We start from the raw sequence: 15,263 nt of genomic DNA on the forward strand, positions 1-15,263 counted from the left end.
GAAACTATAGTGAGAAATCGTTCTACATTCCTATAAATGACAGAACGATACTCTACGTATTAATATGGTATATGGCTGCACTGAACATTACGAGTAAAAAGTCATATTTAAGGAGCAGTATCTGCACACTACATTTTTATACTACATATGCTAAAAGGCTATTTTTTCTTGGATATCAGGTCACACTGTTATATGTGTTCCTTATTCGTGTCCTCATAGATAATCTGCCATCGCAATTTTGATGACACCCATACCTGTATTGAAATTTGTTCATTCCATTACCTGTTAATGAGAGTCCTAGAAAGTGATTATCTTCAGTATTAATTGCTTAAAATGAGAACGTTGCAGCGTCAGGCAGAAAGTTTCGGGGATGATAGCCTCAAACGACCAAACGCAACACAACTGCGAACACAAGAGAAGGTAGTGCACCTGCACCGCACAACTTTATCGATGCAATCTCATATCCTCTCTCTCATGCGTCCACTCATATGTCCACATTTTTTCGGAAACACCAGATATTACTACAGGGGAACTTCTATGTAAAGAATATGCAACTTTCAGACAGTTATTGTGCTCGCAGGGAAGAAGTCTGAAATTTTTCTTTTGCACTATCTAAACACAGTGCATTGCGGTTAGCCAAACTGTGCACTTCACTCGCGTTTGAGGAGAGGTATAAGAACACAAAGGTTATTTGTGTCGTGATCCAACTGACTGTGATAATCATTCATACATAAGCTAAATATATCTCCCCAGCAAAGCTAATTAATGTATCGCCACAGAAACTCCACCAAGACAGGCAAAAGATAGTACATAAAGCAAAGTAAAGACTACCATAGCTTGGCACTCAGCAATACCCTCTATGTACACCTAAAATTATAAAGTTTTATAAACTGTACTCAGGCTTACCTTTGCTTTCAAACTTCTTGCTTTTTTATGGTAATAATACTGTAATATGTACAGTCACTAATGATTCTTGCGTTTGCGAACAATATAGCCGGTCTGTAAATATATCTTAGTTCATTAGCTCTTATGATAACGTATCGAACTTGGTTAAGTTATATTTTTTTGGTAGCATCAAAGGCTGAATGACAAAAGCACTTTATTGCTTTTCTCAAAAACTACGGCGCACGTTTATGTTTTTCTTGATTGCAGAAGAAAAAGTTATTTGTGGGCTTCCATGCGCATGGCATATCTTCCTAATTCATCCTTGCCGCCAAAAAAGAAAAGTGAGAGAACGTTGATGACGTGAACACAAGACACAAAAAATAATGCTACTAGCGCATGACACAAAACTTCTAAGGCAAAAAATTACGGATTTGGGCTTCATTGTTCGGTCACACTTATTCATGTGATGCGATAGGTCTCGCAGAGGACGAAGCCATAAGACATTTTTATTTTTATTTTTTACAAAACGGCCACGAAATATTTGCAAGATAGCTGGCGAAAGCAGAAAGTGCAGAGGCTTAGCATGAAAAGGAAATCTGGACAGCTGTTATTTTTTGGCGTTGCGTCGCTCGACACAGCGCTGGATAGTGCGCTGTATTGTTGCACAAACAATACCTTTGCCGCGAACCTTGACTTCCTACCAATGGGGCGAACGAGCTAATCCTAGAATACACGTAGACAGAAGTATAAAAGGCATGGCCACGTCGCACAGCAGTCACCTTACCGTGTCGAAAGGCGGACGCACACTTCTGCAGGAAGGTCATCTAGTTCCGCCAACATGAAGCTGCTTTGTGCACTAGCCCTCGTTGCCCTTGGTAAGATTACTTCCCTCATTTCTGCTGCAAAGACTTCGTGCTAGGGATAACAACTTCGTGTAGCACCAACTCGAGAGAACACATGTACCGTGCCTAGACAATGGCTGATTTGATCACGGGAGACATAGGGTAGTATTTTTAGTCTTCCTTTCTGCCACTAAATTTCTAGTGGAGCTGTGGCGTCGTTTCGCACTCGCCAGGTTTTTTATTTATTTTTTTCAAGATGGATGCTAAAATAGTAAATTATGCACCTAAACGTGTTTGAGCAGCCTAACTTATATGAAACATAGCGTGAGACGTGTTCAAATATATTAAACGCAATTCGCTACAAACGACAAAGTATCATTATTGCGTTTTGGAAACAATTAGGTACAAAAACAATGAACAGCGAACATAAAACACTGCGTCGTGGTTAGCTCAAGTAATGCAAGTTAAATCAAACACACATTTCTGCTTATGGGGCTGTTTTTTGTCTAGCGAAAAGCATCTAGCGAGAAGCAGGATTGAGATGCGAGTTGTGTAACGTCTACGAAAGAGGTGCCCCAGTAAATGAACATTTGCTAAATAGCAGGTCGAATCAGGCTATAATATTTTACTAATACTCAGAGGAACAGAAATGATGTATGTAGTTGAGGCAATGCAAATATTTATCACCAGTCGGAACGTGCGCACTCATGTGGCGTTATCGGTTCGGTGTTTGCGATTGTCTGGATTTCTCCGAAAAGTGGCCACGCGTTCGATTGGGGAATTCCGAACGCTTGGACTACCATTGGTTCGGAGACGCACACACGGAGTCGGAACGCTCTCGATCGCTTTGACTGCGAAGTGAGAGCGTAGCACGATCTGACCAGAAGGATGGTCTGCGCGAGACTACCAACAAACGTGTATGAGAGCACGGGGGCAGCCTTCGAGAATTATGCAAGGAGACATCGCTGGGCGCGTGTTGTTTGTGGCGATTTATATGCGACGGCAGTTTTTAGTTGGGCTATGTGAGTCATCCAGCTTTGTTAGCGGCAGTGTCCGCGTGTGAGCTGGCGTTATTTCTGCCTTCTCACTTCCTCTGCGGGCGCGCGCGCTTATCATCGTTCTAGCAATCGGGGCATGTGTTGCGAGAGAGTGTAGGAGAGAGTAAGTGCTGCGCTTCGCTGCTTATGGTGGTGGTGGTAATGGTTACACTGAAGAGGAAAAAGGCACCTAATTTCTGTCTGCCTTCAGGCGACACGGCGCAGTGCCTTATAGGGGTGGGGGAAGGAGGGATAAAAAGAATAGAAGGAAAATAGACGGAAAAGAAGCCAGCCAAGCGAGAGAAAAAAGAAGGAGATAGGAAAGTGGGGATCCGGTCGAAGCAGTCCAAGGGCGGGGCGCCACAATGCGAGAGCTGCACGGCTTCAGGAGACCGCGGAGGGGGAACCGTCGGCGGGAGCTACGCTGAAGTCGGAGATCGCGAGGGCACAACCGTCCAGCTTGAAATCCTGCGAGCGAATCGCTTATGCTCTCGCCGTTGGCTCTCTATTCTTTATCGCCCCACTCTCCCATCCATTCGCTCCTCACTCTCGATCATTTGCTGGCTGGTCGCCTCTCAAGGCGATGGCAGAAGTCAGTGAAGGCGAATGTCTGACAGAACGGTACCCTTCCTCGGCGCAATAAATGCATTCGCATTTCTTCACAATTTGCCTTCGGGGTAGTGGGGGCCTTTTTCTGAGCTTTTGTAAGCGAGTACACAATTGCGAGGTCATAAATGCGTTTTGCCAAAAAGTAAGCGCCTAGTGAAAGAGGTGGAAACGTCTTTGCAGCTGAAGCAGCAGCTTGCAGATGAATGCAGTGAAGCTGGCAGCTCGCACGACGCCGACGATCGCCAGATTTATCTGCTGAGCTCAGAAAACTGTCGCTGCATTCAGACGTTTCGGAGATGGCCACCTAACTGATCGGCTCTAATTGTCGATGGAACGCAGGAAGGTTTTCTTGGCGGCTTCCCGAGCTGGCTGCACGGTGGCGCTACAAAAATGGTGTTTCTTAAGTCCTTGCATATTTTATTGATATTGCAATTATACGGACCCTCTCGTCTGGACCTCACCGCCAGCGTTGGCGTCGACGTGGGCGTTGTCGTTGATGGGATGCACCGCATATTAATACGTATCTATATACATGAAAACGCAAGAAAAAAAACAGAAAAATTTAGCCCCGTATCTGCAAGTTACACCACAAATGTCGTCGAAAGACAGTAATTTGCGCCTTAAGAGATTGAACAAACGGTTAATTCGATGTTATGCTCAAGAAAATCGATGAATGGTATTCTGGAGGCGCTGCGTTAGAGTGCCTCGAGCGTGCAGCGGAGGCGAATGAGTAAATCAAGTCACGTCACACGTGAGACATGAGCGCTAATCTGGCAGTTATCCGGGAAAACGGGGCGCACACCATGCACGCCCGTCTCCGAGGTTATGAGGTGTAGAACGCAAGGCATTGGTTGGGTACTACCACCATTTCGTCTTAGCAAAGCATGGGGAACACTTGCCGTTTTGTGCAAGCGTTGCATGGCAAGCGAAGCGTTATAAAAGCTACGATTCTTAAAATTGCTTATGTATGCCTTTTCTAGTAAAAAAAAAACCCGCATACATAATATCGACGTGTTGTTATGGTGCCTCAGATATGCGCAATAATTGCTTTTTATTGACAATTGCGCAAGTATGAACGCTGAACCTTGAGCAATATTGGTGGGCGTTGCGGATGGGGTTAACCGTTTGGAGTATTGTTTAGTCACTTTGGTGCCATTTAGGGTACCATTGATGGGGGGGGGGGGCAAATAGACAAGTGTACAGACAGACAGACAGACAGACAAACAGACAGACAGAAAAACAGACAGACAAACAGACTAAAGTTTTTGCGTCGAAGGTCCTTTAAAAGACTCTGGCGTGCAGAATCAAACGTGGGACACCCGTGCCGTGAATGCGAGGCGTTAACTACTGTGCCACCGAAGGGTACCTCCTTCAGCGTTCAAACGGCAAGCCACATCTACTACTTACCATTGTTGGCTGACGTCTCAGGGTGAGGGGGGAACTATCGTGTTTTCAGCATTATCAGCAAGATGGTTCCGTGAGCGCACAGTGGCTCTAATCTCTCACGCGTACTTTGGCCCGCGTAGAGAATAAGGGGACGTACGCTCGATCGCGCACCTTTATCTTGCAGTGGGGAGGATCGTACCCCTTGGCTAGCCTTTGGGTTTTGCCGGAACGATTCTGTTGCAGTTACCGGGCACACAAAGATCACTGCCATTGGGGCGCAGCCTCCGTATGCAAAAAGGGCAGGCTTTTCAGACACAGCGAAGTAACAACTGAGACGCTTATTGCGTTCATCTGTACCTGTGAGTACACTTTGTGCACCATTTGTGCGTTACAAACGCGAGGCACGTTTTGATCTGCTTGCCATTCCGTGCGTGACCTTCCAATTTGTCGCTATCGCGTTCATTGTTTCACCTTTGTGGCAAAGCTATGACTTTTTAGGAAAGTACTGCTAATCTTTCACCGAGCCGCCACAACGCACACCCTCCTCTCTCGCCTCTCGGCCACCCCGAACACCGCGCGTGTTATTCGCGTGGCATAGAGTTGTTCACAAGAAAGTGGCGCGAGTCGGTTAATAGCGTCGGTGCCCGCTCAGTGGCCGTTCGCGAGAGGTTGTAGAAGGAAGTTTCTACACTTGAAAGAGGAGGCCTTGGACACTATGGAGAGGATATGGAGAAGAGTGTCCCTAACTTCTTTATATTAGGGAGTTTAGGTGCTCCTAGATCACCGAAATATTCGGTGGGCATGCCACCTGTCGCACACTGATTGCCAGCTGCCTCTGCATTTGGTGACTCCGAGCCAAATGACCGGAGCGGCCAACCAAATACGCTATAAGGAAGCGCCCTAAAGCTTATGCTGACGTAGGCTTTGATGAAGAGTATTTCTTGCCGTCGAATATTTATGAGTGCAGCACCACGAGAACGCTTTTCCTGAGGCTTGAATGCCGAGCTTAAGTGTAAGCTCGTTATAACAAAGCCTCAAAACAGACAATGCAGAGTAACAAAAGTGTAGCGCAAGGATTAGGTACCTCAGTGATCGTCTGTGAAGGTAAACATATGAATAAAATATCAAACACTCAAATAAGAAGGAAAACAAAAAGCCTTATTTATGGTGATACCTGGAACGGTAATCCCTGAAGCGCGCCTCTCAGAATGTGATTTTAGGGGCGATGATCTCATTATATTTATTCTTCCAGCATGATTCTCAAACCTAAGCCACTCACTTGAGTGCCACTGTATGCACATCGCATTACGCCCACCCAAGTTGTCTTTTTTTTTTCGGCGTATAGCAGTGGCACTTTGTATAAGCCTATTAAAGAGACTGTGTTTGAGATCAGTATTGATAGAGCTATGATAGGGAAGTCGAAGCTTTACGTAATTTAAGGCAGCTGTCAAGTGAATAGATAGTTTGTGGGTAGTATTTGCAAATAAAAGCTACGACCATGATTTGGCATCACCTTCACCAGTCGCGACAGTGCCATTGGATGCCGTTCTAATCGCATTCTCTATCGCTAGTCTGCCTTCGCTTCTTGGTCGAAACCTTAGCGTTGCCGCAGGGATGTCTGTGTGCATGTAAATTGGTCGTTACAACTGACGCTGAAGTGCTCACTAGAAGTACACATTGCTGATGCGCCCACCACGACCTAATTATACCTTCTGCGAATTTGCAAAACACACATTGCGCATCGTAAGGACACCCGGGCAACTCCCAGTGGCACACGTTGTTGGGGCTGTTAATGTTGATAATTATCATCATCAGCCTGACTTCATTCACTGTAGAGCAAAGGCCTCTGGCATGCTACGCTACTCAACTCAGTCCTGTGCTTGCTGCAAACTTCATAATCTCGTCTGTCCTTCTAGCTTTTTGTCTCCTCCACACCCGCTTGCATTCTTTTAGAATCTAGTTTGTGAACCCTAATGACCAGTGGTTATCTGTCCCTTATTCCACGTGCCCTGCCTATGGTTGTTTTAGATAACAATGCCTAATTATTCCTGTTTGCTATGTAATCAGCAGACTTCTAAGCAAAGCAATGATTATGCAGGTAACACGTGTTGACACCTGGTGTGACAGTACGTTTTTCCCTCGCAATGATACAAGCGTTAAGGGCACTTTTCTGAACACAAGATATTGTTTGGTGTTTTTTCTGGAAAAACGCCTGCAACCCACAAGCCCTCTGCTCAATTCCCCCTTGCACTAAAGCTTTTTTATTTGTTCATTTGCATCTATGTTTAACTTTGGATCACAAAAAAAACGTTGGTCTTTCGCTCATAGTCAATGGCAATGGTGCCAACACAACATTGCTGCGAAAAGAGCCGTTTAAAGCTACAGCGTTGACATTCCCATCTGTGTAACATTTTATGGTGCACAACCTAGACGAAACGTCGAAGTCAACCAAATATCAAAGGTCACAACTGGGAACGTAATGATGAATAAGCACGCCTACTATAAGGTGCTGCTAACTGTGTGTAGAATAACGCAATCTAAATACAGTTACTTTTTTGAAAAAAGATACGGAAGTTATAAAACAAACAAAATCTCACAAGTCGGGACACGTAGGCCGAGCCTCCCCGCAGCGTCGTGGGCCCACTGGACAGCTCAGAGTTAATGTGCAAGTTCTGAGCTCCTGAGCGCAGAGCTCCATTCCTCTTCGGTCATGTGACGTGAATCGCGTGACGAGGGGCACTGCCAGAGCATGTGTTCTAACTTAAATACGGCGCCACAATGTGGGCATGTCCGGTTTATGCTTTCAATATACTGGCTGTGGGGCCGAAGACTGGGGTACGACCTGGTTTGAAGCATGCGGAGGGTAAATGCCTGGAACCTACAAAGTTGCATATGACGAAGGGAGAAAATCCTTCTGTCCAGCTGATAATGTTTTCTGACGTGGGAGTGGCCCGCTGCTCTAGCTCGTTGAGGTGGTGTTACTCAGGACCTTAATAAAGTTCTGTGTCTGTCTGTCTGTCTGTCTGTCTGTCTGTCTGTCTGTCTGTCTGTCTGTCTGTCTGTCTGTCTGTCTCACAAGTCCTGGCTGTTCTTATGCGCGCCGTAATAATCAGGTGTTTTTAAACCGCGGGAAGATTAAAGTCATTTTAATTCTACAAGGAAAATATTCATACTGACACAAATTCAGCATACCTGTTATTTTGAGATGTTGAAATATATACCTGTATACATTGGCAGTGATGATTTTGTCGCTACATATTACCAATATAAAGGCATTCTTGACGAAGCGTTTTTTCATTAGACATATAGATAAAAATTATTTAATGGACTCTGCAATAACAGTTGCTCTGATCCGATCAGCACCTACGCTGGCGTTTAATGACATGTTTTTGTACTTTACACCCCAGGGCTTCCATTCGGCAGCGCTTACTTTGGTGGATTCTATGGAGGCTTCGGCGGCCTCGGCGGTTGGGGTGGCGGTCTCGGTGCCATCATGGGTCCAGGAGCTTATCCCGGTTTCTATGGCCTCAACAGCGTGAACCTCTTGGGCGGCAGGTTCCACCATATCTTCGGAAGATTCCCACCACCACCTGGCATTGGAGCCGCTGAGCGCCGAGGAACTCTGAGCCCATACCCTCTTGACATCAACACTGTTCAGGACCCCGTCACTGGCCACCCCATGGTGCGCGTGGTCTACGGTGGTGTCTTGCGGGAGCGCGTCGTACCCGTACCAGTTCCAATTCCTCAGGATGTGCCTGTCCCAGTCCCCATCCCAGTACCTCAGCCATACCCAGTCCCACAACCACGACAAGTTCCTTACCCAGTGCCTAGTCCCTACCCTGTCCCAATCCACAGTAACACCGAAGTTCACAAGACCGACGTTGTCGCTGCTACCCCAGGAGGACCAGGTACGTCGTAATGCTTTAGCACAGTAGGGGACAATCACGTAATATGAATGGGTTAGGGATTACTGCAAAAAGCTGAGAATATTACCAAAAAAAAGCTGGAATAGTAGAGCACAATTATATACAGCGCATTTTCCTGCAGCTTCAGTCACTATAGGAAAACAGTGGCACGTACGCCCTAAAAATATGTAACGTTATGAACAAGCTTGGACTATACGCGTAGACAGAAATTATGCTTTCGTTTGAAGCAGATATGCGCGAGTTAAGAAAAAAAGGCGCAGAAACAAAAGAAATCACAAGAAGCAATTCATTTCTTTCACTGGTGTCTGTTCGCGTCACACGAAGTTTGGCTGCTTGTTTTGATTTATTGCAGAAAAACTAGGCACAAGCCTGACATCGCCAAGACACCACGCAAGACTGCATGCGGGAACGTCTCTGTTTTAAGGCTGTATTGTTCTTCCACGTTGATGACTAAGGCGCTGAAGTTGAATTGGCAATCACAAGAGCAGTGTTAACTAGAGTGGATTGAATGCTTCACGGCACTAATCATTTTCAAGTGCTGTTAAATCATTCATTACATTTGAGAGCGTGTCAAATTTTAGAAATTCTCTCTTTGTATATTCACTCGTCGTAAAACCTCACCTAGTGTTCGTAATGTGCCGAGGTCGTCTTTTCTTTCTTAGGCGCAGTGTACATTATAGTGAACCTTGTCTGATTATCTCACAAATTTTATGGAGTCTGAGAACTAAACTTACAAAAAAATTATTTTTGAAGCCTTTCAAGGATATAAATGCATCATGCATAGAACATACTGAAGTATAGGCCTGAGTTTTGCGCCAGCGTTGTTCGCCGTAGATAGATTGGCACACTGCTGCGAAGTGGCCGATACAAGTTGCACAATATTGGCCAAACTTCCTGTAATCATCTTGTGCCTGTGGGTGTCCTAACTAGTGCCCTTAAGAACTCCGATGGCAGTGCTTCTCACTAGTGTAATTGCCTTTCTTTCTTTTCAGTCCTGCTTGATTCCGGTGTCACCAACATCACGCCAGGCACACCCCGGGTGGCAGCCTAAGCCGTATCTGATAGAAAGTAGTAACAACAATTTAATCAGTGAGCTTTACGTAAATTATGCATTACAAATAAAGAAACTTTTGTTTGGCAGTGATTAGCCTCATCTTCCTAATTTCATTGTTTCAAACATAATCATATATATTCGGCGTATCCAGCCCTTGGGCCAAAGGCTGATTCTTGCCGTGACTAACATAGCTCGAGCACTTGGCCTTTTACTTGAAACTTGCACAAAAAATACAAGGAGCTCCTCCACCAACTGGTAAAAAAAGGAGAGAATAAAACTTGGCGTGTGTGCGCTTGACCTACTGACTTTATTCATTTTGTCCTTTTTATTGCACTGCCCAATGCTCATCCAAACTATTTCCTTCCTGCATGTCGGGAATTGAACCTTCACTCGCAGGCTTACCAGCGCAATATATCTTTCGCTAAAGGCAAGAACAATGATCATGCGTTAAACAAGAGGATGCCACAAAAAAAACTGGCAGATCCCACGTACATTAGGAATCGATGATATGCGAAGCACAAATGATAAATGTTGATATGCCACTTTAAAATCAGCAGATCAGAACGAGGTGGAGTAAATGACGCCGTATATGACTTCCGTGTCATAATTGTCATGTTTGTATGTGTTGTTTACTTCCGTTATCTATTCACTTCACGTGATACCAAACCTAATATAAGGGAAGCTAGCCAAACGGCCGCGAGCACGCTACGATGGTGGTATGTTTGGATGTTTCTACACGACATGCGTGTCAGGATTATTATGTTTGCACCAGTCATACAATTCGTCAGCCATTGGCGCCACGTATCATCAAATTTGATATATGTGGAGCTAGCAAAACGGTCGTAAGCACATCATGAAAGGCCCAACAAACTCCAACGTAGCGCTGACGCGCGCGCACGCCGGGCACAGCGACGCTAAGTTAGCAAAACGTGACCACTCTTATAGTCTGACGCCAGGCGCGACCAGCGTCCGTCGGCGTTGCTCGACGGCAACCGGCGAGAAATGCGACATGCTGCATTTCACGCCCATGCGTTACCCAGGGAACACTCAACGCCTGAAAACACTGCGTCTCCCTCTCTTTGTGACGGAGGGACGCCGAAGACGCTGAAAGGCGCATACCTCAAGACAACGCAGCGTGGGGAACACCTACGAGTATATGGCAGGACCGGCACCTGGCATGGCTACGCGTGCCACGACGATAAAATGTACTGGCGCCTTGACTGCATCACGTCGAAATGTATTGGTGCCTTAACTGTCGCAGGCATGTAGTCATTCTTCACATGACACGCATCTCATGATAATCATGTTTGCACCAGTCACATACCTTCGTCATTCATTGACGTCGCGTAATACCAAATTTTGTATATATGAAGCTAGCGAAATGGCTACGAGTGCATCAAGAGTGTGGCATTTAGTCATGTTCTTACATAACACGCATGTCGTAATTATCATGTTTGGACGTGTCGTTTACCTATGTCGTCTGTTCGCGTAGCGTAATACCAAGTTTGGTACACGTGAAGCTACTGAAACGGCTGCGAATGCATCAAGAGTGCAGCATGTAGTCGTGTCGTTACATGACACGCATCTCATGTTTATACATTTTCGCACCATTATCATACCGCCATCCTCCATTCACGTCCCGTAATACAAAATTTGCTATAAGTGAAGATAGCGAAACGGCTGCCAGTGCGTCATGAGCGGGGTATCTATTGATGTTGTTGCATGACACGCGTCTCACGGCCATCATGTTTGTACCAGTCACATACCTTCGTCCTCCATTCACGTACTGTAATATCCAAATTGGTATATGTGACGCTAGCGAAACGGCCTCGAACGAACCATGAGCGTGGCATGTGGTCATGTTGTTACATGACACGCATGTCATGATTTTATGTTAGGGTCTGTCGCTTGTGTTCGCCATGCAATCATGTCATGCCATACCAGTTTCGCAACATGCCATGTGAATCAAACCACCGCGAGAGCTGCAAAACCATGAAATGTAAAACATGACATGCATTACATACCTGTCATGATTTTCATCTTATGGCTAGTGAAATACGTTCTTCATACAGTCATGTTACGCCATGCCAAGTTTAGTATCGATAAGATTATCGAAATGGCCAGTAGAGCTAAGAGTCGTACGCAGCTAGATAGATAGATAGATAGATAGATAGATAGATAGATAGATAGATAGATAGATAGATAGATAGATAGATAGATAGATAGATAGATAGATAGATAGATACGCTCAAAGTCATCGAAGTTCGCTAAGAAATGCTTCGCATTTAAAACGAAAAACAAGTGACCTCGACATCAGATCAGGTACCAATATCAGAAACAGCTGATTGTCAAAAAGAGCACTACTAGAGGGAAACGGTTTTTTGAAAATGGTACATACAAACATGCTTTTTGCTGGCTCATATTTGTTAGAAGGCCTATTTATGGTCACCCGCATTCCTGATTACCCACTTTTGCAATAGTGGTCACTCGCACCTTGAAATTACGCTTTAGTGTCGCACGACGACTTAGTGTACTTTTACTGTGTCATTAGACACAGGCTGGGCATGCATTGGCAAAAGTCGTTTGGTGTGTATCAGAGAATCAAATGGGATTGTAGTACACCTTAGTTATTGTTTGTGCTTGGGCTACTGAAGTTTTATTTGTACTTTCTAGTGTCAAAGCACATTGCAACAACGCGGTTATATTTTCTTATTTGAGGTGGCAAATCCACTACTACCGTACTGCCAGTAGTTCGAAAAAGTAAACAGCATATCCACGCAGTGAATGGTGATGAGCGGGCAAAGCGTCCGTCCCTGCATCCATCTGTCCATGTATCTGTCTGTCTGTCTGTCTGTCTGTCTGTCTGTCTTTCTGTCTGTCTGTCTGTCTGTCTGTCTGTCTGTCTGTCTGTCTGTCTGTCTGTCTGTCTGTCTGTCTGTCTGTGGTCACCTGCTGAGTGAGTCATCGAACTAGGTGGTCACGAACCACAACGAGCTAGGCAAACAGACCAACGGCTTTGGAAGCTTTGCCTCTAAAAGGGCACCAGACAACGCCCCACATCCATGTAGGAAAAAAGGCAAAAATTGCGAACGCAAGTGCACCTACTGCCACCTCGCGCGTCTCTATAGTAGAGAGCGATGAAAAGCTAGGAGCAGAAACGCGTACGACATCTTTCACCTACGATCGGCCAACCGTTCGCCGATCGCAGCAGCTAGCAGACGGAAATCGGCGTCGTTCTGCTCAAGTGTAAACACACGCATGCACGCAAGCACCCACACAAGCACACTCTTACTCACTCCCTCACTCACTCATGTCGATGAAATAACGATTTAACATACCATCAATCGAATGTTTTGAAGCGTTCGTGTGCACTGGCAAGGTCGTTATCGTGCTTCCTGACGTACTGGCAGTGGATCTGGCTTGATGTAGTGTCACAAGAGCGCGTATTCTTTAGGGTCGAAGCTCCTGACGCCATGGGTCGTACGAGCCGTGTTTGTATAGTGGCCACCTACTGTTTAGTATCTTTAATTTCCGTAGAATAGCGGCTGTTGTATAGGAAGAATATGCGGTGAAAAGAGGCGAGATGGCGGTAATTAGAGTGTTCACTAGATGGATTGATGAACACACGGAGAGAGACAGGCAGACGGACAAAACGGACGAAACGGACGTATGGATGAACGCATGGACGGGATGATAGGCGGACGCGCGTACACAAGTACCGACGGGCGCATGAAAATATGGACCAACGCACGTACGCTTTACCTCACTCATAATCATTCACTTCGTGGATATGCCATGATTTTTTTCTTGGCAGGTTTCACATGTCAAAAAATATTTACAGTGGCTTAGATTGGCTATGTCAGGATGAACGTAGCGTAGTTACTTGGTCACCGGACCCTACGGGATGGTGGTGGTAAAAAACATTTATTTCAGAAAAAGTCTACTAGAGAGTCCCTACGGGAGTGTCCACTCTTTATAAAAGTATGTTTCTCTATGCTAAGGCTACCAAGCCTAAGCCCGCCCTTTTAAATGCGAAGCCTTTCTTAGCGAACATCGGTGACATTGAGCGCATCTGTCTATCTATCTATCTATCTATCTATCTATCTATCTATCTATCTATCTATCTATCTATCTATCTATCTATCTATCTATCTATCTATCTATCTATCTGTCTGTCTATCTATCTATCTATCTATCTATCTGCCTGCCTGCCTGCCTTTCTGTCTGTCTGTCTGTCTGTCTGTCTGTCTGTCTGTCTGTCTGTCTGTCTGTCTGTCTGTCTGTCTGTCTAGCCGCCTACGACTTTTAGCTCTCCTGGCCGTTTAGATAATGGTATCAATAGCAAACTTGGTGTGGCATAACATGACTGTATGAAGAACATACTTGGCTAGCCGTGACATAAAAATCCTGACATGTATGTCATGAATGCCATGATTTACGTTTCATGATCCTGCAGCACTTGCGGTGGTTTTGTTCACATGACATATCGCAAAACTGGTATGGTATGACATGATTGCATGGTGAACACAAGCGACCGACCCTAACATGAAATCCATGACATGCGTGTCATGTAAAACCATGACTACATTCCACGCTCAAGGTGCGCTCGCGGCCGTTCCGCTAGCGTATGCTATACCAAATTTGTCATTTCGGGACGTGAATGGATAACGAAGGTATGATACTGGTGCAGAAATAATAAACATAAGATGCGTGTCATGTAACAACATGACTACATGCTACACTCAAGATGCGTTCGTGGCTGTTTCGCCAGCTTCGCATGTGCCAAACTCGGTACTACGCGATGCGAACGGACGACATAGGTAAATTGCTTATCTAAACATGATAATCACTGTGTGTCATGTAACTACATGACTACATGCCACACTGATGAAGCGCTTGCGGCCGTTTCGCTAGCTTCACATATGCCAAATTTGGTATTACGTGACGCCAATGAATGATTAAGGTATGTGACTGGTACAAACATGATAATCACGAGATGCGTGTCATGTGAGAACGTGACTACATGCCACGTTGAAGGCGCCCATACATTTCGACATCATTGGGTGCGCGTGCTCACCAGCGTTCATTTTGTTGCGTCACGCCGGCTTTGCCACGCCAGCCGCCAGCCCTGCCATATACTCGAAGGCGCGTACCGCGCTGCGTTGCTTTGACGCATGCGTGTTTCAGTGCGTTTGACATCCCTCCGTCACGAAAAAAGAGAAACTCAGTGTTTTTTGGGTAACGCATCGGCGCGAAATGCAGCATGTCGCATTTCGTGCCGGTTGCCGTCGACGGCGCCGACGGACGCTGGTTGCGCCTGGCGCCAGACTGTAGAGTGCTTGCGTTTTGCTAACGTAGAGTAGTTGTGCCCACCGTCTGCGCGCGTCAACGCTACAGCGGAGTGTATTGGGTCCTTCATGATGCACTCGTGGCCGTTTTGCTAGCTCCACATATACCAAATTTGGTGTTACGTGACGTCATTGGATGACGAAATATATGACTGGTGCAAACCATGATAAGCCTG

The 15,263-nt window shown here is 45.6% G+C and overlaps 1 pseudogene; it reads left to right on the forward strand.

Annotated features, from left to right (window-relative positions):
- Positions 1 to 1,647: 1,647 nt before the first annotated feature.
- On the forward strand, positions 1,648 to 9,825 carry LOC119163050 (uncharacterized; annotated as a pseudogene).
- The last annotated feature ends 5,438 nt before the right edge of the window (positions 9,826 to 15,263 follow it).

Source organism: Rhipicephalus microplus, chromosome 9 (genome assembly GCF_043290135.1).
Source record: "Rhipicephalus microplus isolate Deutch F79 chromosome 9, USDA_Rmic, whole genome shotgun sequence".
In the NCBI taxonomy this organism is placed as follows: domain Eukaryota; kingdom Metazoa; phylum Arthropoda; class Arachnida; order Ixodida; family Ixodidae; genus Rhipicephalus; species Rhipicephalus microplus.